We start from the raw sequence: 27031 nt of genomic DNA, 5'->3' as shown, positions 1-27031 counted from the left end.
ATTTGTGATGTCTGGTGCTGGACCAGCTCATCTCTGGGTCACAGACTTCCACCTATCCCCATTAGGCTGATTCATCCTGGGGTGTGGCATTAAGACATGGTGAATATCTTGGTTTCCCAGTTAGCAATGGTTCTAATCCAAGACTTCAAGCAGGAACCCCGTTTCCCTTGGGGTGCATCCCTCTCATACCCACAGAAACAGGGCTTTCCTAAAAGAAACACTCTTCCAACGCAGAGTCCATGGGGGACTAGAGATGCATGGCTGCAGGAATTGAGGAATGGAGTGCAAAACACAAGTGAGCACAGGCTACCTCCCCAAGCATTCCAGTTCCCTTCTGAAGCTGCAGGTGAGCACAAGCTACCCCTTCAAGCATTCTAGCTCCCCTCTGTAGCTGCAGGGAGAGAAAAAACATGGCCTACTTGCCCTTCACCCATTTCTAGGGAGACAGGGTTGTTTGATATCTGACCCTTTGTGCCCAATAGTTGTCAGCTTAGAGCACCATGCCCTGATCTTTATTCTTCTCATCTCTACAGTCTCTGCAGGGTGCTTGGGATGTGCCAGGAGTGTTCATAGCCAAGTTACCAACATTGTAGGTTTGGTCCTAGAGAGTTAACAAATTTCTTCCTAGGACACCAATAGCTGACAAACCTAGGCACATATCCTGACTTCTCCCCAACTTGGTACCTCCAGAACCCTGCAAGCATCCAACGAGATGGAACATGTGCTTACATGGAATAGGATTGTGGCTCTGCATGTCAGATCATGACATTATTTTGTCACCATAAGACTGCGTTGCTTTGGTGATAGGAGATAAGTCTCTTAGCTGTAGAGCACCACAGAGATGTGGAAGGGGAATGCCCCTTCTCTGTCCTGAAACTTGAAATCCTGAGGGTATGGGAGAGAATTGTGGGCACAGATTATTACCAACTATTCAAGGAGGAGCTGCAAATGAACACACTTTATTTTTGTTCTAAAAAAGAGTCCTAAATAGATAAGAACCAGAAACTTCTTCCCAGTTACCTATGGAAAAGAAAAGGCACAGGATGTAGGGAGAGGACTGCTCTGAATTTGCCCCTTTTCTTGGGCACCTTTATCTTGAAGCCATGATTTTATGAAATTCTAATCTAACACACACACACACACACACACACACACACACACACACTAGCAGCTCCTGGAAACTAAGGGAGAGCTCAGAGTTTGGCTCAGATGTAGAGTGCTTCCCTAGCATGAAGAGGTCTAGAGTTCTGTTCCTAGCCCCAACAACCAAATGAGCAAGCATACCAAAATTGTAATAAATGATCTTAATGTGTAGGTAGCACATTAGAGAAAATACATCAATAGCTTTAAAATACAGTGATTTTTGACTAGTCTCTATCTGGCAGATCAAATATAAAATAAAATCCTAAGCTGTTCTTAGAAGCAAGCACATGTACATGAACATAAAGGTAAAACCCACGAAGGCATGCTGATGCTATTAGAACACAAGGTTGCTTTTTTTTTTTATAGCAGAGAGAGGAGATGAACATGATAAGAGATGATGCTGAGCAAAGCCCTGCCTTTTGCCCTGGAATATTGGCAATTACTCGTGATTACCATCTTTAAGAAAGCAAAGTACCATATAGCTGACAGAACAGCAATGCTCATAATTCATGCTTAGAATTTTGCCTCAATAACCCTTTCTTATTTAAAAGGAAAAAAATGGGGGAGGCAAAGAGCAAACAAACCAGAAAACATGTAAGCAGATCCCAGAACAAACTGTCACATCAGAAAGACAGGCAGGTCATCAAAAACCGTCTAGGATCATATGCTGAGGCATTGGCTTGAAGAGGCTCTCACTGGGGAAGGAAATGGGTGGACCGTTAAGAATGAAGCCATGGGCAAATAAGAAGCAATTCAAATCTGTTTAAAGTTTGTAATGACTCTGGGGGGGAGGGGGGAAGGTTAAGCATACAACCCTTCATGTTCTTTTTGGCAAACAGAGGGAATAGCTTACCCTTCTGGAAAATGGGACAAGGCAGCAGGCATAGCCTGAACTACACACATGGACTGTTAAAAAAAAAAATGGTTTGAAGCAACGAGGGATGGGTGGAGGAAAGTTTCCCCAATGAAAGGAGGGGGGAAATGGAGTATTATAAACTGTCACGCACAGGTGAACTTATCTCCGGAGGCTGCCTGTGGAAACATATGGAGGTGTCTGCTTTTCATTAGAAAAGATCCTCAAAACTAGTTTAACTCCCAGTATAAAAGAAGGGCACAAACAGAGAAAACTACTAAAGCCAAACAGTGCCACAGGCCACAGCCAGCAAGATGCACCCCAGAAAGAAAAAGTCCTGTGGAAAGATCTATAGAAAAAGAGGCTGATTTCCTTATGTATGAGAGAGAGAGATAGAAAGAGAGAGAGAAAATATATCTTGCAAAAAAAAGAAAGAAAGAAAGAAAAAGAAAAAGCTGTGACAGAACCCCGGACTCAGCTCGATGATAAAAAGTAATATCCAGCTCCCCAGAAGAATTAATGGGGAAGGAAAAGAAAGAAGCTTCACATAGCAAAGTATGGTGCTAAAGCAGACAGAATGTGTAATGGTTAAAAGAAGATCCCCGATCTCGTACCACATATAGACCACTCTACCTCAGACTCCCAGAAACTTCTCTAAAGCTTCTGGAAGACTAATAACACTGTTTGGAGATTTGGTACGAAAGAAATGCTGCAGATCTTTAAGCGTGATGATAGCATAGAGTCACAGGAAGCATCCGGGGGGGGGGGGATCCACAGAGATCCCTGTGAGTGGAACTGTGTGGTATTTTGGACTTCATAGGGACTGGACTGGGGTCCGGAAGAATTCGGTCATTTGTTTACTCCTTAAGAGATTTGTATACATTCATTCGAAATGCCCTGAATTAGGAAGAAAATGAAACCCCCAAGGTGGGGAGGGCACAGAAGAGATAATCTGAATGAATAGGTGGAGGCTGAGGGCTCAAGGAAGGAGAGACAATCAGGCAACTAGAAACACAGGCAGACCACGATGGGGCAGAGCTGAGTCTGTCCCCTCGCCAGGTGGCAGAGACGGTGGCACCTGGGCCAGCCTGGCCCGTCGTGCAGACTCCAGGCTGTCTGGTAACCTCATTTGGGGTTATCTGACACTAAGTGGCTTCATGGAGGCCTACAAATATTGGCAAGCTCACAAAAACATCAGAAACAGTTAAATGTCCAGGCAGAGAGTGTAACTGTCTGAGGCCGTCCTTCCAAATTAGGAAAGTGAAATAGGAGAAAATCATTAGTGTGGATGGTTACATAACCTGGGCAAAAATGGACTACACACATTAATACAAAAGTCTACATACTCATGTGAAGAAAGCATAAAGTGTGTGTGTGTTTGTGTGTGTGTGTGCATACACATGTGTTTTTAATAATGCTGTATATGTCATGCAAGTGATAGGAAGCAGGGTAATTGACACTGGTCCCGTTACGGACAAGAGGCTCTTTGCAGTCTTTACCCCATGTGGCTCCCTGGGCTGAAACCACACAGGGCTAGCGGCTAACTTCACTATGAAGAGTGGCGGCTCTCAGCGTGGAGGTGTAGCATGATGGGGTGTCATGAGAGAACAATGTGCTTTCTACTTGTTCTCAAGGGCCAGTCAAGGGCTCCTCCATTGCAGGATGGCATTTGCATTAAGGATCCTGGGACTCCAGGAGGGCAGTGGGTGCTCAGGTCCACAGAGATGTGGGGCTTCCTTTAGGGAAATGGGGGGTTGTCAAGGCTGCCCTTCCCACCCCGAAGTCCACTAGAGAAGCTTCTTTCCCATTCTCCTGTGTGGTTTCAGAGCACAGGAGACCAGATCTGGTGGTGGTGACCCCCTAGGCCAACATCTTTCCTGCTCTTGGTGTCCATAGAAGAAACAGCACTGCCTCTCAGCTCTAGCCTCTAATGTCACCTCTAGTCCAGGGCCAGACCAGGCCCATGAAGTCACAGGCGGTGGTCTATAGAGGAATATGGATTAGTGAATAGCATTTACAAGTGAAGAGATTTGTGTGGCTATAGTTGTAAGATACTCAGCTTTTAAACAGGGAGCGAAAAACCCCAGGGTATTATTCCCCCATAAAGCAGTGGCTGGGGGGTCCGCCCTTCCTGCTGACCATTGTTCTTCTTCTTCTCTTACAGAACCTTCTAGAAGGCTGCTGGGTTCGGGGCTCTGCCTGATGAGGATCTGTCTTTGGCTGCCATGTCACTAGCTCACCCTCGCCCCTCCACAGATGCCATGGCACCGTTCTGGTCACCACACTTGATATTGGCTGTGAACGCCTCTGACCTGTGTTGCGTTGATCATGAGTGTGCAAAGCGGGCAACTGGAAGTATTCTGCACATACTGATGCTAAGTTATCTTCAGCAATGTTCACCTGTGGTGAGAAGATAGCTCCCCATGAAATATGAAGGCTGCCTAAAGTTATTAAAACCTCCCGTGTAGTGGTGGCAGCTCAAACTGAGCAGCCCTCCACGAAAGTCTCATTAATATAGTGGCATTATTTATTTATATCCTACCCTAAGACAGACATGATGTAATCCAGTAATTAAGATTGTTATGATCGAATATTTATTAAGCACCTTCAATAAGCCAGACACTGATCTACATAAAATGAGTCTATCCCCTCAAGAGCGCCCATTTCACTAGCATGGGGGTTCAGTGCCTCTCACAGGGGAGCAGGAGGCTTTAATGGATATTGTTTTTCCTGAACGGGCCTGGAAAATGAAGTCGATCAGAAACGGGGCCTGGTTTGGTTTTTGCAGAATGCAAAGGGTTCATAGTTGGCTTAGAAGAGCCGTAGAAACTGGAAGATCCGATCTTCCAAAGTGGCCTTAGATGGGGAGCTAGACATCTCTGGAGGCCAGCTAGGCAAACATCTGTATAGCCCCACTACTGCTATTGGCTTGTTCCCTACTGTGTCTCGGGACCAGGGCTGTAGAGGAGAAGTGATTGCAGCCAGGATCTCCTGAAAGCAGCTCCCAGTGCAGGGACCAAAGAGACCCTTGTTCATCTGGCATCCCCTTCACCAGCACTGGGAATTTCAACCATTCCTGTTCCTGGTTTTATCTCGCTGGTGTTGCTTCTTCTGTCTCCTGGGCTCCTGCCTGCTCTACCCCTCTACATCTGAGAGCCAGGCCACTATCTGGAGAGAAACAAATGACAGGCATAGGAGTCAATGAAGGAAGTGCCATGCAGGTAGTGTCTGGTGGTCACTTGGAAGCTCTGTGGCCCACTTTCTTTACTTACAGTGCTCCCCTGGTAGGCAATGTCTGTGTTTGGGAAGATACTGAGATGCGCCCTGGGGGCTCTGCACTGTTGGCAGATGCTTTGAAGGCAGATCCACAAAGACCCCCATCTCTTTCATCACCAGTCCTGGCTTGTAAACATTTGGTTCATAAAAACAAGAGAGAACAACAGAAAATCCACTGCATTCTTCATGTATTCTGACAAAGTACACACTTTGTGTACACATCTGTATGGGCTACCTTTAGGCTGCTGGGAATAAGCTGCTACAAATATCCGAGTGCCTGCTTTCATAGCATATCACACACACACACACACTGAGAGAGAGAGAGAGAGAGAGAGAGAGAGAGAGAGAGAGAGAGAGAGAGAGAGAGAGAGAGAGATGACAAAATTGCTAGATCATTTGACAATTCTGTTGAACTTTTCCAGGTACTGTCAAACTCTTTCCCATAGATGCAGCCTCCCAGTCCATCTGTCCAACACTGCACAGGGATGTTTTTCTACCTGCTATTTCCCACTTTCTTCTACATTTGACTGGAGTGGTCCTGGTGTGTGTGAGGTGGACTCTCACTGTGGTTTTGATTTGCATCTTCCCAGTCATTAGTGGTGTTGAGCATCTTTTCGAAAACAGGCTTTAAAGAAGCGGGCAAACATGACTTAATAGTCACGAAGTCAATAGAGAGTTCTTGTGGAAATACAGTTTGTCTTACTCTGTGCTGTTGGGAGGCATTAGGTGAGTCAGGGTGAGCTTCAGGGTTCTGGGTGTGAGTCCCCTCCTTTGGTACAGGGCCTCTTCTTAGCTAGAGCTGTGCATAGTAAAGGTATGTGGCACATTTAAGCCCTGAAGATGTGGCATCCACTCCTGTGTTTCTGGGTAATGGGTATGGATTTATGCTCACCCTTAGGTAGAGAAGCTATGAAGCCTCCCAATGGATTTGGTGTATGGCTCTGGTTTCTGTTGTGTGAGACAAAGCTTTGCTTTGGGCAGTTTATCCTGGGCTGGCAGTAGGTTCCACAAAGAAGCCCACCTAGGCTTGCCTGTTTCTTAGATAGTTTCCTGAATATCACCATAAACATTCCAGAGAAGCCTTGCTTCTGGCCTCAGGAGGTCTTCATTAAAAGGTCGAAGGGGTCATTTACATCAGGGAGAGCATGCTGTGGCTCCTTAGCCACGCTTGTTAGAAAAAAGATAGAGAGTCGGGAGGTATGTTCTTCTGTACTAGGGTGAGGGAGATCTGCTGTCTGTAACACGTCAACAGTTTCTAATACATACATCATACCAGCTGGTATATAAAATGCTACTACCCTATCTAGTATATACTTGCAAGCCTGACAGTATGCATGTATGCACACACACACACACACACACACACACACACACACACACACACTCATGTTGTGTTTATAAAATGATAAGAAATATGTCCTGGGTTTTGGCACCAATGTTAGGAAAAAGATAAAGAGAGTAGGGAGGGTATGTTCTATGGAGGTGTGGTGAGGTGTGGGGGGAAAGGGGTGCCTCTGATGGACCCATGTTGAGGTATTCCTTCCCCCTGAGGGACCAGTCACAGGATGGTATAGTACAGAATAGAGTTTATTCAAGGCATGGGAAGGGGAGTTAAGAGGGTAGTAAGGACAGAGAGAGAGAGAGAGAGAGAGAGAGAGAGAGAGAGAGAGAGAGAGAGAGAGAGAGAGAGAGAGAGAAGAGAGCTGGGAGGGAATGAGGAGAGGAGGGACGAAAGGGTAAGGGCAAGAGAAGGGAGAAGAGAGTGAGAAGGGGCGAGCAGCCCCCTTTTTAGTGCCAGGTAACTGTGGGGTGTTTACAGAATCCTCACATTGCTACTATGTGAAAGGACAACTTCCGCACGCAGTTGTCGCCAACAGAATGGGATGTGTGCCTGCAGTGTCCCCTGTGTGGCTGATGAGCACTCTCTCCCGGAGGCCCATCACCAAGAGGATTACCAGCTACTTCCCTTGGGATGTCCAGTTGCCTGAGTCTGGATAGAGGCCTAATCATCTGCTCCAGTTTGTTTTTAAGCACTGGATCTGGTGTTCATCTCAGGTCAGGAAACACTACCTAGGTGAAGTGGGCACGTTTGGGTGGCTTGCCTTTGGTGGCTGTCTGCCCACTTCTCTGTACCACAAGAATGATGCTTTTCAGCCCAGGGCATACTGAGCACACTCAAGCACCTCTCTATAGAAGTTTGGGGCTGGCTGGAAATGCGGGTTCTGATCATCCTGTGATCACTGGGCTGAACCAAACGTTTTCATACATACATAGAAGGAGAAACTGAGGTCCACTGTGACACGCCAAAGCTAGAGAGCAAATGGGGACAGAACTGGAAGTCCAGAGAGAACACTCCCAAGACCTCCTTTCCAATGACTACAACACTGTAGGCAAAGGCTTTGGGTGAGGACGTTCATTTTTAGAGTTTTGAACCTGATTCTGACTTTGCTGCAAGGCATATGGAGAGCTAGGAAGGTGAGCGATGGGATGTACTCCATGCAGAACACATACACAACCTCCATCTAAAGACACGCTCCTCCAAGAAAAACTCCACCCTCTGGGGTTCCCAGTTTGCCATGATAGTACAGAAGAAGAAGGATTGCATAAGAAGGCAAGTCAGATATAGATCTGATGTCACCAGTGCCAAGAGCAGCAGTGAGAATGATGTTCGTGGGGAAACAAACTGCCAGGGACCACAGTTTTATTTGTAGCAAAATAAAGACACAAAGGAACAATCTTAATGGCGATTGCTGTGGAGATGCTGGGTTAGTCTGGAGTAGGGAGGAGACCTTTTGAATAGAGCAAGAAACAGGGCTCCAAGAGACACAGAGTGGTGACTTTAGAGACTATTAGGTACATCTTCCATTCCCCTTTTAACCCCTGTGACTGTGACACTGAGTAGCACCCACTGAGAGTCAGGCAGAGAAGAGTAAAACCTGTGTCTGGCTTCCAGCTTAGACTCTTCCTAGTCTGTAGGTATAGTGAAGCTCTTTCTCTACCCTTGGTCTCACGTATGTGTACACCCAGCTCCTTTGAACAGACTTAGTTATTTTCCCTACCAGTATGTGAGTGATTCAGGGGAAAGCAGCCTGCATTAGACAGTGGTGTACTACCTAAAGAAAGGTTTTTTGTTTGTTTGTTTCAGACATGGCCTATTTGCGTGTAGGCCGGTCGTTTTAGCAACAGGAAATGGAGTCTTTCTGCCCCAAGTGAATATGTCACCATCATTTAAGCTGCCTAAAACAGCAGTCTGTGATTTGTTTTTGTTTTGTTTTGAGGTAGAGAGTGGCTCATCTCAAGCTTCCTACATAACCAGAAATGAAGTTGAACTCTTGATCCTCCTGCCCCACAGACCAAGTGTTGCGATTGCGTGTGCCACCACACCTGGCCCTCTATGATCTATTTAAAAGCCCAATTCAGAGCCGGTAGCCCCTTTTCCCCAATGCTGCTTCCTATCAGTTCAGACCCAGGCTTCATAGTTTCCTTCTTAAGGCTTGAAGAGTGATACCATTCATCTATAGTACTGTAGTGCTGGGGTGGGTGGAAATGTGCACTTGTGTGTGTGTGTGTGTGTGTGTGTGATAGAGAGAGAAAGAGAGAGAGAGAGAGAGAGAGAGAGGGAGGGAGGGAGGGAGGGAGGGAGGGAGAGAGAGAGAGAGAGAGAGAGAGAGAGAGAGAGAGAGAGAGAGAGAGGGAGAGAGATGTGTGACAGGTTTGTAGGATACAAACATCGAATTATCACCCCAAAAAGAAAAGGAAATTTTGGTTTTGTAGAGAGACTAATATTTTACTATAAACATTATGATATATAAAGTAAACACTTGAAGACGTCTTATGTTTTGGAAGTGTTTGGCATTGGGGGACTTGTCTATTCAGGTCATAGGAGAGCACTGTAGCTTGGTCTAGACTGACCACCCCACCCCATCATTTCTACTTCTTCCCAGGTTTACTGATGTGCATAAGGGAGACTCCAATCCTGGCTATTCCCTCAATAGCACAGCTAGGTGGGACAGGCCCTTCTGTGTATGACCTTAGCTACCAAAGCAGGTAGACAGGAAGCACTCCTCCCATGGCACTGAGCAAACTTTGAAATGATCTCTTCTCCATGTGGTATATGACAGGCAAATAAACTTCTATACTTTAATGGATGAATGTTACTACATCTGGAGAAACTAAAAAGCATCCCCGAAGAGTCAAGAGCCTGCCTGGCTTCTTATCCTGGGCCAAGGATCTATTGTCGCTTGTATTTTCCCCCCTTTTCTCTTCCTCTCCCTCTCTCCCTCCCTCCCCCACTCCTCCCTCCCCACCTCCCTCTCTCCCTCCCTCCCTCCCTCCCTCCCTCCTTCCTCACCCCCACACTCTCTTTCTCTCTTTCTGTTTATCCTTCCATCTTTGATAAAATGTACTTTTCTCATTATAGACAAGTTTTGAGGGAGGGAAAAGAAGGTGAGGAACCTCTCATTCTGGGATAGAAAAGATGGAAGACTGTGCATGTGTGGGATAGTTATATATGGGGGCAGCTGTAACTTTCTGTTCAGTTTTCCCACAAGCATAAACTACCCTAAAGTATGATCTTAGAAAAACGTAAATAAAAGTCCTTTGTGTGTGTGTGTGTGTGTGTGTGTGTGTGTGAGTCGAAGCTAGCTGGGCAGTGAGCTCTAGAGATCCATCCATCTCTGCCTCCCCAGCACAGGGAATACAGTTGCACCTCCATATGGCTTTTATGGTATGCTGGGGAGTTGATTTCAGGTCTTCAAGCACTTTATCAACTAAGCCATCTTCACAGCCTGATAAAGTCTCTACGAGTGGGCCCAAGGGCCACTAAAATGTAAACTGTCTTGTCCAGGAGACCAGGGACTTAATTGTCTGACAAAGGTCCTTTCTTCTTTAAGGTGATTTTTTTTTTTTTTTTTTTTGGGTATGTAGTCACACAGAGAAAAGCTAAGTAGTGCAGTAAGGCCTGGAGCCCCAATAGTAACATTGTTTGTCTCAGTGCAGCATTGCCAGCCTAGTCTAGGGCACCCACATTCAGGTGAGAAGTCATTGGTTTCTTTCTGGGGTGAGTGTCCAGGGTGAGCAACCCATGACTCCTTGTCTTTGGGGTGAGTGTTTGAGATGTGGGCTAGAAGACAAGCCTCTTTTTAATCAGGTGCCAAGAGTGCTTTCGGCTGCCTCCTTCAGCGTGCTGACAAGGGCAGTCTTGGGTCAATTTCAGGCACTTCAAAGGGCAGAGGTAAGAATGCTTCTGAGAAACAAGGCCACTACCTCAGTCCTGATGTTTTTGGGTCACCTCCAGAGGTGGGAGATACTAATACTCTCGCAGTACATGTATTGCTGAGGCCTTTGGTGAAATTTCTGCAAAATACCTTCTGTGTCTTTGTCTGTAGAATGGGGTTGGATCCAGAACCAACCACTTAAAGGATTAGCAAGCAGATCTTAATTTTCTTCCAAAGATCACAGTAAAGGCCGGCTCACCTGGGACTCCCACAGCAATCTCCCAGGTGCCAGCGAAACTGATTTGGTGAACCAGAGCCAGCACATTGATCAGCCTCCTTGTGAAATTTCCCTGTCCTGCAAACAGGGCCAACTGCTTTTAGCTTCCATTCCTAACAAGGTCACCATACTCGGTGACTTCAATCAGGCCTCCTGGTGAGTCATAAGGCCTCTCTAACACTGCAAACAAAATTGTGTTTGGAAAGCCGACACTTGCCCATGCCTGGGGCCCTGTGAGTGTATGAGGGCCGCCCCTTTACTCCTCTCTGTCCCCTCGCTGTGCTTCTGCTCCTGGTAGATAACATCTTAGGTCAAGCATGTGCTAAATATAACTGTCCTCCCAGCTGGGCTGTCATCGGGGCTGTCAGCAGCACTGTCCCCAGGTTTTGGTCTTAATGTTATGGCAGCCTTTGGCTTAACAGCCAAGCCCAACCATGGGGTGAGGATTTGTATTTCGGAGTCATCTCTCCTCAGATCTCACAAAGGCAGGTGAGACTAGGGCAAGAGTCCGAGATGAGGGAGTGGAACATTGGCTTGGAGATGGGCCACAGTGGGGCTGCCTCGAAGAACTGAGCTATTGGCTTTTGTGCCCCAACCAGTCTCAGGCAGCAGCCTGACTGAGTGGGACTTGTTAGTAGGGCTGAGGTTTCTGTCTATCCACCTTCTCACTCCCACACATCAGCAAAGGACTATGGGAATCCACTGAAACTCTCTGTCCCCGTGCAGGGAGGAATGATGGTGTTTTATGCTTCCCACCATGGTGAAGAAAGGGAGGCCAGGGCATGCTGCTGTCAGTGGAGAGGAGAGCCTCCTGCAGCCTTAGTTCACACACACTCAGCACAAGGACCTGCTTAAGGATCTCCCTATCAGCACCCGTGCAGATATCTAGTCGAATTAAGGCCATACACTCTAGGGTCTCTAGGTGGCGAACCTTAAGACTAAAAAGTGGTGGTTCAAAGACAAACAGCTAGGAACAGGGCTAAAAGCTGCACTCAGATTCAATGGCACCAAATTGTCTCCTCTTCCTGTCTGCATTCCATGCACCTTTCTCCTCATGTGACAGTCATGTTTTCTGGGTATTGCTCTGAGTATTCTCAAGGCACCAGTCAAAGGCAGAGAAACATAGCTGAGTCTGGGCAGGAGCCAGGAAGGAGGCTTGGTGGGGGCTCACTCTGATGGAGCAGGCTGGGGACCCAGGCCTGTGCACTACCCTATCCAAAGCTTGGTGGTGCTCTATGTTAAGGATACCCCTGAATGTATGCAGTCTGGAGCCTGTGTAGCTGAGTGCAGTGGTCTTTCCAGGGCCATTCCTGTTCTTAGAGATGAAGCCTCGGCTTGTACCAAGTACAAGGAATCCCTCCTGATTTCCACTTTTACTAGCTTGGTGCAGGGATTGCTATAAGGTTAGTTAAACGGACACATTTTGTTTGCATGTTTTTCTGCTGTTCTGTAGTGCACAGGGTGTACATATAGACTGCGGGGATCTGATCATTCATTGTTTCTAAAAAGTGTTTGCTTTCTAATTACACAGTTAGGCAAGGCCACAGTCAAGAGTCCTGAATTTCACGGAACTTAAACTTGGGGTCTGAACTTGATTTGCAAGGAGAGTTGGGGGCAGATAGGATTCGATCTCCTGGAGTCTTGAAGCCAAAGCAGTCATCAGTTTCACAGGAAGAGATGGTGGATTCAAGCAAGGGTTTATACAACTTACTGTGCATTAACACACACATGCACATATACATACATGCACACACACACACACACACACACACACACACACACACACAGAGAGAGAGAGAGAGAGAGAGAGAGAGAGAGAGAGAGAGAGAGAGAAACTCTAGTTATTGAATCAAAAGCTCTAAAGGGTATTGAGAATATTGAGAAGCTGGGTGAGAAAGAGGAAGGGATGGGAGAGGCACTGGGAGTGGAACTCTCCTCAGTGAGAGTTTACTTGCTGAAGACGTGAATGTGAGGCACAAGGAGGTTCAGGCACACATGAGTCTTATAATGCTGGTCACTCACTTAATCTTGTGGAACATGGGAGATCACTCAGATGCTGGGTAATTCTGCAAGCCACTGTATAAGGTGTGGGGCAAGCCCACAGCTAAAACATAGTGACTATGTTTATATGTCATGTGCAGGTCTCTTTGTGGGAGAATTTGAATGACCACAGCATCTCTATGAAGGAGGTGGTATTGCTAGCTATAGAATTTGCTTAAGGTCATTTGGCTAATAACATAGGAACCATGTCTCCTTCAGAAACTTAGCCTTGGCAGTAGCTATTACCTTCTCCTCGGGCCACTGACTCTGGTCACTGGCAGGAACCTTGCTCATGCCTGTTGCTAAGAATATAAGGTGTATGAAGTTTCAAATCTCTGAGAATCTTCAAAAAAGCTAAATCAACCATTCAAATCATTTGACTCTTAAATAGGATGAGATGGGATTTTTGCTTTGTTTGGGGCTGAGTTGGAAATCCCGAAGGTATCTGTGAGCTTATTCAGATGGTTCAGCAGAAGAGAAGGGGTGTCCTTCCAAGTGATCCCGTGGATGTGCCCAGAGGTGTCCGTGCAGTGAATGTTCTCATTGCTAAGGGGAGGGGAGGGGGGTTGTGAGGTCAGTTGATATTGGCTCTGGCCACATTAGTCAGTGCTATAAACAAGGAGGAGAAGAGAGTTGCATTTTGTATCACAATAAGGAGACAGCACAGAGGCAATCTTAGTGGTGTTTTAGGTCTGAGGACAGCCAGGTCTGTCAGGTGCAGTCACCACTGCCTATCAGATAAGAATCTTGGGCTCCAACTGACCTCAGCGTCAATGGCAGGGGGAGAGAGTACCCAGCACCTCTTGCTGTTCCCCTGTTCTGCTCCCGAATAGCCATCCATTGCGTTAATTAAGTGCTTCAATAGCGTATGAAGGCTGGGTTTTGTGCTTGAATATATTGCCACATTAATAACTTCAGAACATTTTCGGTAGTGTCAGAATAGTAAATTAGGACACAATGGGCCATATATTCAGTGCAGAGAGCTGAAGTGCCATTTTATTACACATGTCATAGAATTAAAGGCTTAATTTTCTTTTAAAAAATGGCGATGCATCATTTCCTGCAGCCAGGTAAAAACAGTCAGCAGAAATGATTTATCCTTCATTCCATTTAAAAATAGGAAGCCAGATTCCGGGATCCTGCTCTTTGATATTTATCTCTGCCTGGAGGGCACTTGAGACATTTACCCACCATCTGACTTGAAGGACACAGCCAGGCACTGGGCGTGGTCAGGAGAGGAGGGTGGTGGCAGCGGCATCTTCAGGGAAGCCCATCTGCTGGTTGGATGACATGACCTCCTCCGCTGGGCTCCAGGGCAGACAGGCTGTGCTGCATGCCCAGGCCTGTCCTCAGATGAGCTGCCCCATGGAACCCTCTGATTTCACCTATGACACTGGAGAGCAGCCAGACCTCCCCATGGGGGTACTGAAGAACGGAGATCTCAGATGGGAAGAAATTTGACTTCTTTGGCTCCTACACTTGTGACAGCCACAGGAAGATGTCATTTTTAAAGGATAGTTCTTTTGCCCACCCTCCCCAATAAAAGTAATATACTCATTGAGAAAAACTTAGAAACAGAGAAAGACAAGGAAGTTGATAAACACTTGGTTCTCCATTGTTGATGATGTTTGAGTCTCCGACGGCTTCTCCAATGGCAATTGGTAACAATCACCAAAGCTAGGGGATTGAAGGCAACCACGGTTTATTCCCACACAGCGCTGGGGGCCAGATGAAACCAAGTTGTAAGCAGGGCTGTGCTCCTCACAAAGGCTCTGAAGCAGGAAACATCCAGATTCATACCACTTGGATGTCTATCTATCCTGGTATTTCCTTCCTTTGTGTGTATTTCATAAGGTCATTGTCACTAGATTTAATGCCTACAACACCACACATCCCTGACAATTACGTTATTTTTGTCAAGTGTCCTGATGCAAGAATACCTGAACATTACCTTTTCCACATAGATGCCCTTCCAGGATCCTGGTGAAGAACTGGGGTATATCTTTTAGCCATAATTTGGCCCACATCAACTAGACCAAGTTCAAAAGGATGTACGTGGTGAAGTCCAACCCAGCTGGCCTCTAGGTGACTACTTTGTCTAAAAATCTTACGTGCTAATGTGCATTATTGGTTCATGACTGGCTTCGGTGCACCATTGAAGAATATGTCTTCTTCCTGACTTTTCTTTCAAGCCTGGTCACCACTGGAGGATGTCATCAATTCTGATGGGGTGCCGATACTTCCAGCCTCTCTGTTTCCTGCCGTTCCTGTCCATCATCCACCTTTGAGGATGTTTTATTTGTACCCAGACCACTGCCTCCTTAAGTCTTGCCCTGCCTGTTTCAAGCTTCTCTTTGCTAGAGAAGGTTCTTAAACTCCTATGAAGGGCTACCTGCCGCCTTACCCACCATGGTTAAGGGGTGCTATCTTCCTGATTCCTATAGTCCATGGTCTCCCACTGTGACCAGAGCTTCTGAGAGGTACAGGGTATCAGAGAGACAGTGGCTCCGTGTGTCCTGACAGTTCCATTTCCTAGAGTGACGGTTTTCGGCCACTGCTCTGCAGGTCTGAGGAGTTCAGGATAGCTGCTGCCTTTCCTGCAGGTGGCTGTGGGAAGGTCTGTCTGGCTACTGCAGCCACAGTTCTGGCTGTAGAGCTGAGGGTTTCCCTGACACTTCCCAGTTATTCCCAGCTTACTGTGGTTCATGGTTGTGTGTGTTTGCGGCAGGTTCCGATCTTGCAATGTCAGGGTCGGTCAGAATACAGAGGCCAGGTGGGTGACAGTGAGACCTGACTCCAAGCTTAGTCTTCTTGGTGGCAGAACTGCAGGATCCCTTTTTCAATGCCTGATGACAGCATGTTGCCTGAAGGGCAGGTGTGATGGTGGCACAGGCAGGGCCATTCACCTTGAATAGCTTCGGCTGTGAGGAAGAGAGGCTTTCAGGCATGGAGTTTCCATTTGTCAGAGTTGGTGATAAGCTGGATTGGAGTAAGTCCTATGAATTTGCCTTCCTGAGGGGTCCCCTTACTGTTGGTCCAAGAGTGGGCAGGGCTCAGACTAGGTAGACTGGGTAGTCTTTCTTCATGCCCAGTGCCATGTCTATTCCAAAGTGTCCTTAGTGGCAAGATTCTGTAAGCCTCCATGGGATGTTTTGTCCCAGGCTGAGTAGCACTCAGGCAACATTTCAGGTTAACTTGAGCAGGAGACTCATGACTACATCTTATGCATCTTGCATGGGCCCCAGACACACATTTAGGTGCTGAGTACAGGAGTTGAAGATGGAACCAACCCACCCAGGCTTCCTTTCTCAGCCTCTGCTAATATGCACAGGCTATCCCAGCATGCAAATGTTACCCTACTCAGTCCCACACTGAATGTAGATGATCACACTTCACCCCTCCCATAGGTTGGGCAGCCCGGTGTGGTTGAGGTATGAAGGAACATATGGATACATGGTGTGTGTGTGTTTGTGTGTGTGTGTGTGTGTGTGTGTGTGTGTGTGTGTGTGTGTGTGTGTGTGAGAGAGAGAGAGAGAGAGAGAGAGAGAGAGAGATAGAGAGAGAGAGAGAGTGTGTGTGTGAGAGAGTGAGAGAGAGAGACAGAGAGAGACAGAGAGAAGACACTCTTCAGTCAGTCCAGCGGTCTAGAACTTTCAGGCTTGCACATCTGGACGAGAGAGGCTCTTCCTTCCATTTTCATCTCTAATTGCTGTGGAGTATGCCCTGTGCAGACAGATGTGTGTGAGTGTATGTGAGTCTGTATTAATGTGTGAGAGGGCCCTTTCTGAGCATGCGAGTCTGTACACGAGCCCGTGCCTGTTTGTGTGTACTCTGGGAAGGGACCTGCTGCTGGCCCAGTATCGAATGGGCATGTGATGACATGGCGACTCTCAGTCCTGTCCATGACTATGCAAGAGGCTAGAAGCAACGTTCTGTATCTCCCTGTGATGGTCCCCTCTTTAGGTGACCCCGGCCACACGCACACTCTGTGTCTACTCCAGCAGGAGCTTCTACAGGGGATGAAAGTGAGATTTTGTTTCACCTCCAGAATTTAGGTCTTTTGACTATGACCAGCTATGGTGGGCTCAGAGTCATGAGGGGGAGTCTGAATGTCCCGGCCAGACTCCACCTACTGAGTCACTCTGGGTATTGCAGGTGACTCAGTGGGATAGCTCTTGAAAGCCCTAACAGACTTTCTCAGCAAGATTAAACATAAGTTGTCCAAAGATACTCTCTAATGATGTTGGAGCTTTGCTTACACTTGCAGTCTCCTCTAATGCCCCCATAAGGTCAGTGAATCAGGCCTATTAGCCCCACTGCGCAGAAAAGGAAAGTAGACTCAGAGAAACCGTGTGACTTGCTGTCAAAGACACAGCCAATAAGTGGATTGGGTTAGAATTTGAGATTCATTGATTAATCCTGTCATCTCTGGATCTGAGCAGGGAAGTCTGTGCCACAATTCTTCCTGCCTGGGCTGCTACAGAGAGAAGTGCTTCCAGGATAGAAGGTTCTGACTGAAAAGCAATCCAGACTCTGAGCTGACCAGAGAGGTTGCTGGTGCTGTGGAGAAAAGCTGCAGCTAGCTCTCAGGAACCCTGGAGCCTCAGAGCAGAGCATCTCTCCATCCACATGTGCCCAGTGCTAGGCAAAGCTGCCTGGCACTGGGTCCTTTGTGCAGTGACCCCAGACTGAACATCACTCCCCTCATTAAACCCCTCCACCCTAAGGACATGCCGGTTCACTTACCGTGATGGTGATCCCCTCAAAATGGCAGAGACAGGGCAGGCACAGAGGTTCACCCTCCAGGGTACTCTTGCTTCCTTTCCCAGAGAAGCAATGAGCCAGCAGGAAAGAATCCGCTCACGCCCAGCCCAGTGCAGCCTGCCTTTCTCCCAACACCAGATATGACTTGGAAGCTGGCTGGACATTCTTGCTCAGAAAGGGACCACGGCCCAGCACTCTGAGAGGAACAGAGAACCCTGACTCCACCCCTGCCTTCCTCTCAGTGTTGGCTCTTCCCTGCATAGTCCCCTGTCTCCCGGGACCAGGCCTCTGACCTTGGTGAAGGCCTTTCTTGACCCCCTGCCTGCCCTCTGGCTCCATTTGTTTATAAATAGGCCCATTTCTCATCTGCCCCTGCCCTGGGCTCCACACCCTGGCAGATGTAACCTCAGTATTCCCTTCCCCGCCAAGAACAGACAGAGCAGGGCCCAGCCAGCTCCTCTAGGTCCTCCTGCAAATAGCAGCTCGGTCAGATGCTTCCAGCCACGTGTGATAACCGCCCAGTGGCTTCCATACATGAGCGCTCATAGCTCAAAGGCTGTGTCTCCTTACATATTGGAGAGCAGCAGCTGGAAATCAAGCAAGGTCACATGACTCCATGCAGGGACTCCTCCTTATCTCTCCCAGAGCTGGTGGTCCCACCATCCCCTCAATCTCAGGCTCCCTGTGAAGGTGACTCTTCTTTTCTGCCTCCCTCAAATGCCCCCACACTCCTGCTTATGAACGCACATGTGCCACTGGGTTTAGGGCCGGCTCAGTAATGCAATCTCACCTGGAGGGACTCTTTCTCCAAATAAGGTCACAGTTCCTGAGTCTGGTCCCTAGGCCATGGACATGTTTTTGGAGGGCCTGGGCTCACCATTCAATTCACTTCAGCGGGTCAGAAATGAAAATATTGCAGTGGTCACTGACAGGTGAGTCAAACCAGGAAGGTTGAGAAGCCAGCACATAGATCCACCAGAAGTGTGAGTGTAGGCTGCCTCTGTCCTGCTGTTTCCTCTGTCCTGGTGTCTGGGGTGTCCCAGGCTGCCTAGGTAGTGCTGAGTCTGAAGACAGCTTTTTAATGGTGACTAACACCATCTAATCCCAGGGCTAGGGAGGAGGCTGGGTGTCATCTTGGGCTGGGCAGCAGTGGAGCTCCTGGGTCAGCTGCCCAGCTATCGGCTGGATTAGTGAATGGTCAATAGATCCGGTTGAGCTAAGACAGCCGGAGTCAGCAGGCCACGTGGAGACGCCTGCTAGTTACTCTGGCTCTCTCGATGATATGGTATGATTTGTAGCTTGGCACTCTGCCACCACGATGCCTACAGAGTTGATCAGCTGTCGTCACTGTGCCCTGTTCTTTGCCAAGTGCAGGTGACCCGGGTGTCCTCCTCTGGTGCCCGTAGCTTGCAGTCTCTCCCCCATCACTGTTGCCTGTGGATACCTGGAAAGGCTCAGTTTCCTTCCCAGTTAAACGAGGGGGTGCAGACCCACCCGACAGTAGTGTTTGGGGGTTCCAGGCTGTATCCCCTAGAGCGGTGTGGTATATAGTATCTTCTCGAAGGTCACGCTGGCTTCAGGTGAGGACAGTGTTCTTAACACATTGGCTGACACCTCACTTCCTCATCGTTCCCTCTCCCTTTGAGTCATACCCGTTGGCTCTTCCCCACCCTGTGGCTGTACCCAGGCCCTGTAGCAGCTGAGAGTCTTGGGTCTATCACCTCCCCTGACTAAATGAGATTTTACACTCCTGTTGGGTCTCCGATTTATCCCTGCCCCAGAATCCTGGGCCTCCCTGATCTGCTTTCAAGCCACGAATACCAGACAACAGGCTCAGGCCCTCCCTCTTCTGATCCTGCCCCTCCCTCTTCTTCCCTTCCCATCCACCTCCATCCCCTGTCTTTCTCTGCTCTGATGCCAAACTGTGGGAATGGCCTCCGTCTGATGTACCTTGCACTCATTTGTAAGTCTTGACTGGCTTCCCAGAGTCACATTGCTGAGGGTCTAGATGGCCTGATACCACTCTAGGTTCTAAGATCCTTTCTCCCCACTAAACAGAGCTCCAGCCCGCTCTCCTACTAGACAACAAAGGTCATGACTGAGTATATAAGCATTTAGATTGAGCTTCCTGTGTGACCATGGGTAAATTGGCTTACCTCTCTGGGTCTTCTCCTGTGCTTTGTACTTCCTACTTATTCAGGTGGCTGTGCATTAATCTGAGATGATAGGATATGTGCTAACCTCTCATGGACTTTGTAGGTTCCAGAATAAACAATTGTGCTAGTGTTCCGTAAGGCAAATATGGGGTGCGCCAAGAAGGTGACAGCATCACCTTACTATATAGGGATCCTGGGTATGACAGCCCATTCCCTCAGAGGCCATGAACTGCATGAGGATAAGGATGTGTCAGTCATGTGCATGAGGATAAGGATGTGTCAGTCATGGATATCTTTTAAGGTCTAGTACCATGTGGGTTCCTGAAACCCTACAAAGCCCTGATGAATGACGGATTGGAAGGATAGATGGACAGATGAATAAATGGATAGGTGAATGGACTGGATGGATGGGGAGCACTGACAATGACTGCTAAATTAGGAATGAGAAATAAATTGTACAAAGAATGGATGGATGGAAGGGTGGGTGGATGGTAGGTGGGTGACTAGATGGATGGGTGGGTAGGTAAATGGATGAATGGATGGATGGGTGGGTAGGTAGATGGATGGGTGGATGGATGGGTGGGTAGGTAGATGGATAGTTGGATGGGTAGATGGGGAACTCTGCAAGGGCCTGGTGAATGAAGGGATGTGTAAGCGAACAGATATGGATAGGTGGGTAGATAGATGGAAGCAAGTGGTGGTCAGACCTGTGAATGGGCAGATGGAGGACTAGATGGGTGAATGGGTAGATAGAAGGCTGGATGGACTAGTGGGATTTGGGCTTTATTCAGACTCTCTGTGTTGCTCATAAAATGTGATAGAAGTTCCTGTTCTGTTTCATGCCCCTGGGCTAGTGGTTTTACTTTGTTTTTGTTATTGTTTGTTTTTTAAGTTTGCTAGCACTTATGTTTTTCCATATGATGTTTTATTTTGTTCAACGGGATATGTGATGTTTCTAGAAGTTTCTAATGATTCTTTTCTAATGAAAGAAACTAATATGACTTTCCAGTTCATTGGATCAGCAAGGCCATGGCATTGCTAATTCCTCTGTTCTTGTGAGGGGAGGTAACTACCAGTAAAGCTTTCAGGCTAGCTTAAACCCTCACTTCTAAAACCAGCTATCATGGCAGAGACTTGTCTTACTCTCAAAGCGAAGAAAGATATTGCTTTCTCAACATCTGACTTCTCATATGGGCTATAGGGCCCTTGGATGCCAGGTACCAGACTGTCCAGTGCCATTCATTTAAGACAAGTGGGGCTCCGGGATGGGCCAGCTTGTTCAGAGACCTTAGACAGAAACCTAGCCATACCTGCCTTCCAGAGCAGTGTTTAAATAAGATCCTTGATTCTGTTATTTAACCTGGCATGCACGTGAGGGTTTGACCTTGACTTGGATCTTAGAAGATCACTCGCATCCAAGCTTGATTCCTCTGATCCCTTACTTGGGATTTATATCCACCTTGGCCAGGCTCAGAGCCCAGACCCCACCTTTCCACCATATCTGCTCAATCGTTATCTCCTCAGTTTGGTACCAGTGGCTCCAAGGAGACCAGTTTTACCGAAAGGCAGCAGGGAACAGGACAACCTTCTTAGTACTTGTTAAGTATTTTGAGTTATCTCATCTTGGGTACCTTCATCAGAGCCTAAGTCAAAGGCCCGAGACAGGTAGTACATTTGGGACAAATTCTAGGTAGCATTTAAGATGAGAGGTGGCTGAGAGACAGTGAAAGTCAATTCAAGGTTGCAGCTGGGGATTTTCTGTAGCTAATATGTAGGAATACCATGCTATCTGGCACAAATCTCCTGGTAGCTTCTTGAACTAGCATAAAAGCCCCCTGAGGAGTTGCTTAGATAAAGCTTATTCATCACTTAAATCCCATTTTTTTTATAGGTCAAGAGTGACCCTAGATATAAATACCCATGTGCTTTGGGACTTTGTGGTATGGGTGTTCATTGAGGCCCAATAGCTGCCCTGGAGCCAGAACGATGTCTCAGGGAGTGAAAGGCACCTAGGAGGGGGCCAACAGGAGGACGCACAGCCCCTAAAGCAAGTGGAACTGAACTGCCTCAGACGGAGGCAGCAGTGACGTGAGCAACTGAAGCATACACAGAAATTGTCAGTGGCACTTTAAAAGGTGTTTTGGGGTACGGAGCCAGATGAGTCTGAGAAATGGATGTGGTGGGTGTCAAGCTTGAACTGTCCTCAACAGGGCTCTGCAGCAACTCTCTGCTGCCACTCCCCTTTGGGGCTGGTCGGTTTCCATGTCACCCATGCCCCTCCCCAAGCCTTGAATCAGGTGTTCTTGTACAGAGTTCTGCATATAGAACATATGTTTCTATACAAATATCCATGGCGGACAGCTTTGGAAGAAGCTTCAAAGCAACCACACCACTTCCCATGACCTGGGGCAGCATGTGAGGGACCTGATTCTCTCCTTACTTTCTACAGTCCACATGGTCTTGGTCTTACAGGCTGAGTGTAGTGTCTTTCTTTCATATCCCCTGTGATCCCGAAGTCACACATCTTCTCATGACCCTGTTTACAGTGACATGGGTGCACTCGGTAAGCAGCTGTGTTCAGCTTTGTCTATCTTTGACTGAGTTATTTGCTTCCTTGCCGAGTATAGAAATCTCTTTAATTAGTTTTAAGTTCTTATGCATATGGATGCTTTCTGTAGGCCCATTTGTTCTTTTAAGTCTCTGTATAGGCAGCTTTTACTTTTGATAATTGCTATGGTATCTCCCCCCCCCATTTATGGATGGTGCTTTTGGGGATCAAGTCAAACATTGTCTGCCTAGACTTATGTTGGAGTGACTTAGTCCCTTTCTAAGGATGTTTGTGGCTTTGGTTTATTGTGTAAGTCTCTAATCAGCTTTGGCTTGTTTTTCCAAGATGTCAGATGGGTTTCTCTTTTCTTGGATGTCAGTGGTTAAGAACAATGACTGCTCTTCCAGATGACCTAGGTTCAATTCCTTGCATCCACATGGAGACTCATAGTTATTTGTATCTCTAGTTTCAGAGAACCAAACACCCTCTTCTGTCCTCACAGGCACCAGGCATGTACCACATATATGCATGCGTAGACATATATATATCTGATACAGTAGGAGTCCATATATATGTGTGTGTATACACAAAACATGCCCACACATAAAATAGATAAATAATAGTTTAATAATTTTATCATCAAACAATACTTTAATAAAGTAGGTCTTGTACATTACATGACATTCTATTTACAAATATTTTATAACATTTTGTACATAGGTCTGTTAATCCTCTTTTATGGTCTGTTATTGGTAGCTTACCAAAAGCTATAGGGTCATTCCCAAGACCTGGGAAGTGAGATAAACAGTTCTTCTGATGGTCTCTGGAGCCAGGATGCCCCTTCTAGTGGGTCTTGAGAGGTTGCAGGGAAGGGTCATGTATAAGGAATAACCTTCTGGCTACAGCAAGTGCGTGCTCCTCTGAGGATGGGGTTGTAGAGACAGTGGGTTGGAGACTTGTCTCGGTTGTGACCCCTGCCTGGATGACTTGTCAATCAATGGTCACCGTGTCAATGGTCCTGATGAGAGCTGTGTCACAAGCTGTGAGCAATGACCGTTTTTACTGCTAGGAGCGTGGAAGAAGCTCTTTCGTTGCTGGCATTGACTCTGGGGATGTTTGCTCTATTTCCCAGTGTGAGCTTCTGTGACCACCCCTCTCCATGCCCTCCTATGTGTGGCCAGTTTGCCTTTCTTGCTCTGGTCCCCATTTCAGGCACTGTCTGGGACCTACTTACATTGATTACACCTCTGGACTTCTACTGTACCATCACTGTGAGCTTCTTACTGCTGACCCCACCCATGACTGTGTGCTGATATTGGCCATTCCAAAACAGAGTTCTCTAAGCTCTTTAGACTTTGAGCTGAGGCTGCTGGCCTCTCACCGAAAAGGACCAGTGGAGGTTGCTATGGTTCAAATATGGCGTCTGTGCTGGACACTTGGTCTTCTGGGTTGAGTGCTGAGAAGTGGTAGAGTACTTTAAGAGGTGGATCTGGTGGGAGGTCACTAGGCCATAGGGCTTCAGCCTTGGAAAGATCAGTTATAATTTCAAGGAGTTGTTACTAGTGAGGTCATCTGCATTTTTTGCCCCTTCTGGATACTGGAGCTTCTCTTTCTATTTTCTATCATGCTATAACATCCAGAGGGGCTCTTGCTGTAGTCCAAACATGGAGACACTCTACCTTGGACTTTCAGTTTCTAAAATGTGAGCTGAATAAACTCCTTTGCTTTACAAAATACCCAACCTCAGGTTTCAGCAGTAGCAAATGGACTAATTCAGGGACTAATTCAGCTCCTGCCATGTCTGGAAGGATGCCACACTAGACACTGGGTGAATTCCCACAGAAGTCCAGTCACTTCCCAGCAAGTTTCAGGGGGTCCACACTTCAATACCAGTTTGCTGTTGCTTTTCTACCCCAAAGAGAAATAAGGAGCCAAAGGAGCCAGAGGAACCCACCTAGAACACCTCAGTGCTCTGCCATGCAGCCAAGACATGTTCAACACAAGCTGACCTGAGCCGGAAACAAAGTTTAATCATTTTTCATCACCACTAATGAAAGAAGGACTGCCTTTGGATGGGTGGTTCAAACTGCCCAAGAAATGAATTTCGAGTCCCAGGTGAGAACTCCAGACCTTGAAGGTCTTGGATCAACTAATGGCACACCTTGTGCACATTTTAAGCCTCCCAATAATGTCCATGCATGTGGCCTAATGGTACCGTAGAGATTTCAGAGTTGGTACATATATTAGTCACTGTAATTAAAATCCTGGAGTTATATTATATGTTATTTGTATGGCAGTTTGTGATGTGTTTAATGCTCCCAGCTTCAGAATTATTAAAGCTACTGTCCCTGGGCTGGCCAAGGGATAAGCAAAGTAAGAGTGTGATCTTATTCCCCCTCGATGGGGCAGGCAGAGGAGGCGCCTGGGATTCTCTTATAAAGAGACCAAATGCCAAATAAAGGAATTCCAGCTGTGCACCAGCAAAGTTGAAATGGTTTGTTGGGATCATTAATATTGCAATGAAAACTAATTAAAGCTGGAGCTGGAAGAAGTTCATTAGTGGTTTGGAGTGAAGGGTTCTTCTGCAAAGTCTGTAAGAGCACAGTGTAACTTGGAATGTTGTCAGCTGGGCCTGGGGATCCTGAGGCTCCCCCCCCATTTGAACCAGTGACAGACACTGGTAGACAGGACCCTGGGGATCCTCTGAGGACTGAAGTTCTCTTACTCTTTCTCCTCAAAGGGCCCTAGGCTTCTGTCTGGGGTGGGCCCCCCTTGCTGGGATTACACTTCATGGCTGAGGGAGGAAGGGGGCCAGCAGGCTCCTTTCAAAGCAATGTGACTCATTCCATACCACCTGCAGTGGGGGTGACCCATCATGTTGACTGTGGGCTTAGTCTTGTTTGATTTCTCGGTAGTGCTGAGAACACACAAAGTTGGGATGGAATGGTGGTAGCAGGTATGGGGAGGAGTTGGAGAGGAAATAGGGGGTGGATTTGATCAAAACGTATTATATGTATATATACAATTTCAATCAATTAAAAAAGCTTCAAAAATCCTCTAGCTCTATGGAAAAACTTAAAAAAATGTTTTATTAACTCTTTCTGACTTCAGATGCTGACGTGGATTTAGAAGACAAGATACTTATTAAGGAAGGTCCTTGGAACCACACTTCCACCCTGTGGCAGGATGTGGCAAGGGGCAGGTATGAACAGAGGAAAAAATCCTCTATGATCTTAACTGGGGGAGACTCAGCTAACACCCCCTGAGGGTTGTGGTAGAGGGAACTGCAGAATGTTTTGGGCTGGGTGGGAGTGGCCAGTTCTTTATTCTTGCGTTTTTATCAGTCAGTGGATGGGTGATGCCTTCAAAAGGGCTGCTCTCCAATAGCATCCCAGATACTTGGTTATCAGGTTCTTCCTCAAAGGGGACTCTCGGTGGCACATCGCACTATCCTTTGATATTTTGGTCATTGCAGTCTTTCTTGACTCTAACAATGTGCTTGGAGGAGTGTTTTTTTTTTTTTTTTTTTTTTTTTTTTTTTTTTTTTTGATCATCTGTTTTTGAGACAAGTCATTGCTTTAATTCTGGTCAGGGTTGAAAGAGACAAGCAGGCCAGGGTTTCACTACCTACTCTGGTAGAACTAGCTGCTCTTGTATGCACGATAGATGAATATGAGATATCAGCAATGCTTTCGTGGTTGTAGAGTTTGTCTGACAGTGACTAAGTATGTCTTAAGCATCTGGAATGGCCCCTAAACTACAGCCAAAGGATTTGGAAGTACTTGTTCTGGCTTCAGATATAATGTGAAAAAGGACTGTGGAGAGGACTGAAACCTTACAGGGCTTCCCAAGAGGCTCTCATATCTCTGAGTCTGTGTGTACATGCCCTAGGTAAGGCATCTACCTATACCTTTCTTTTTATAGGTCTCATAGACTTGGAGGGCAAACAACTCCAGGGCTATAACAAAGAGGACTATCTTAGTACAAATACCCAAAGAAAATGGAGTCAAGACTGTGAGGACCACTAGATATTGGCCTTGGGGAATGAAGTGGTAAAAGTCTGTGAGCAACACCTTAGGGTTCTTTAAGTTCCTGTGTGTTGGCCTAGCAGAAGCATTGCCAGGTATAGCTTTTGTCTGTGTTCTACTGTCTGGGGCAAACCCAGCCCAGAGATTCTTGGATACAAGTAGTGCTGTGTAGTATCAGGGCCAGGCTGGTGGGAAGCACTGTCATGGTGCTGGCAGTTGACTCTTTAGTATTGGTTTATAATATATTTGTTAATGGTGATGGCATATTCTCATTTGACACAGGGACATTCATTGAGGCTTGGAATGTGAAATAAATAACTCGGTTAGAGGTGGAAGGGTAATTCTGCCCTCACCCTCGCCTCTTTATCTGTGACATGAGGAAGCACATCTGGATGGCAGCCAGGTAGTCCCTGCCCCAAACCACATCCTCACCCACAGAAGTAAGCACGATGGTTTCTTTCAAGTCCTTTCTCATGCAGTTGCTATGGTAGGAGATTGTCACTAGTCCCAAGAGGAAATATTAGACTTTCCATCAGGTTGACCATGCTTGTTCCTTCCCTGAGTTTGAGGACATCCCAGGTGAGGGATGTTGGGCTGTCCACTCCAGACTTTAGCTGTGAGTCTTCAGACATCTAAATCTAGGGTCTCGGAACAGTTGCCCTGAGGCCTTTAATGTCTCCCTATGACGGAGAAAAGATAACTAGACAAATACTTCTTGGTGTTTATTTTT

At 47.0% G+C, this 27031-nt stretch overlaps 1 protein-coding gene across 1 annotated transcript in view; it reads right to left on the bottom strand.

Annotated features, from left to right (window-relative positions):
- Window positions 1-17691, bottom strand: part of LOC308428182 (cardiac-enriched FHL2-interacting protein) — a 46114-nt gene extending 28423 nt beyond the window's left edge. Inside the window, exon 1 of the mRNA XM_080926568.1 lies at window positions 17552-17691. The gene's annotated coding sequence lies outside the window, so the exon portion shown is untranslated. The remainder of the gene's footprint in view (window positions 1-17551) is intronic.
- Window positions 17692-27031: the final 9340 nt, after the last annotated feature.

This window comes from Micromys minutus (assembly GCF_963924665.1).
Source record: "Micromys minutus genome assembly, chromosome: 12".
Taxonomy (NCBI): domain Eukaryota; kingdom Metazoa; phylum Chordata; class Mammalia; order Rodentia; family Muridae; genus Micromys; species Micromys minutus.
The sequence above is the reverse complement of the archived record's forward strand: the minus strand, read 5'-3'. Positions and strand labels throughout refer to the sequence as shown.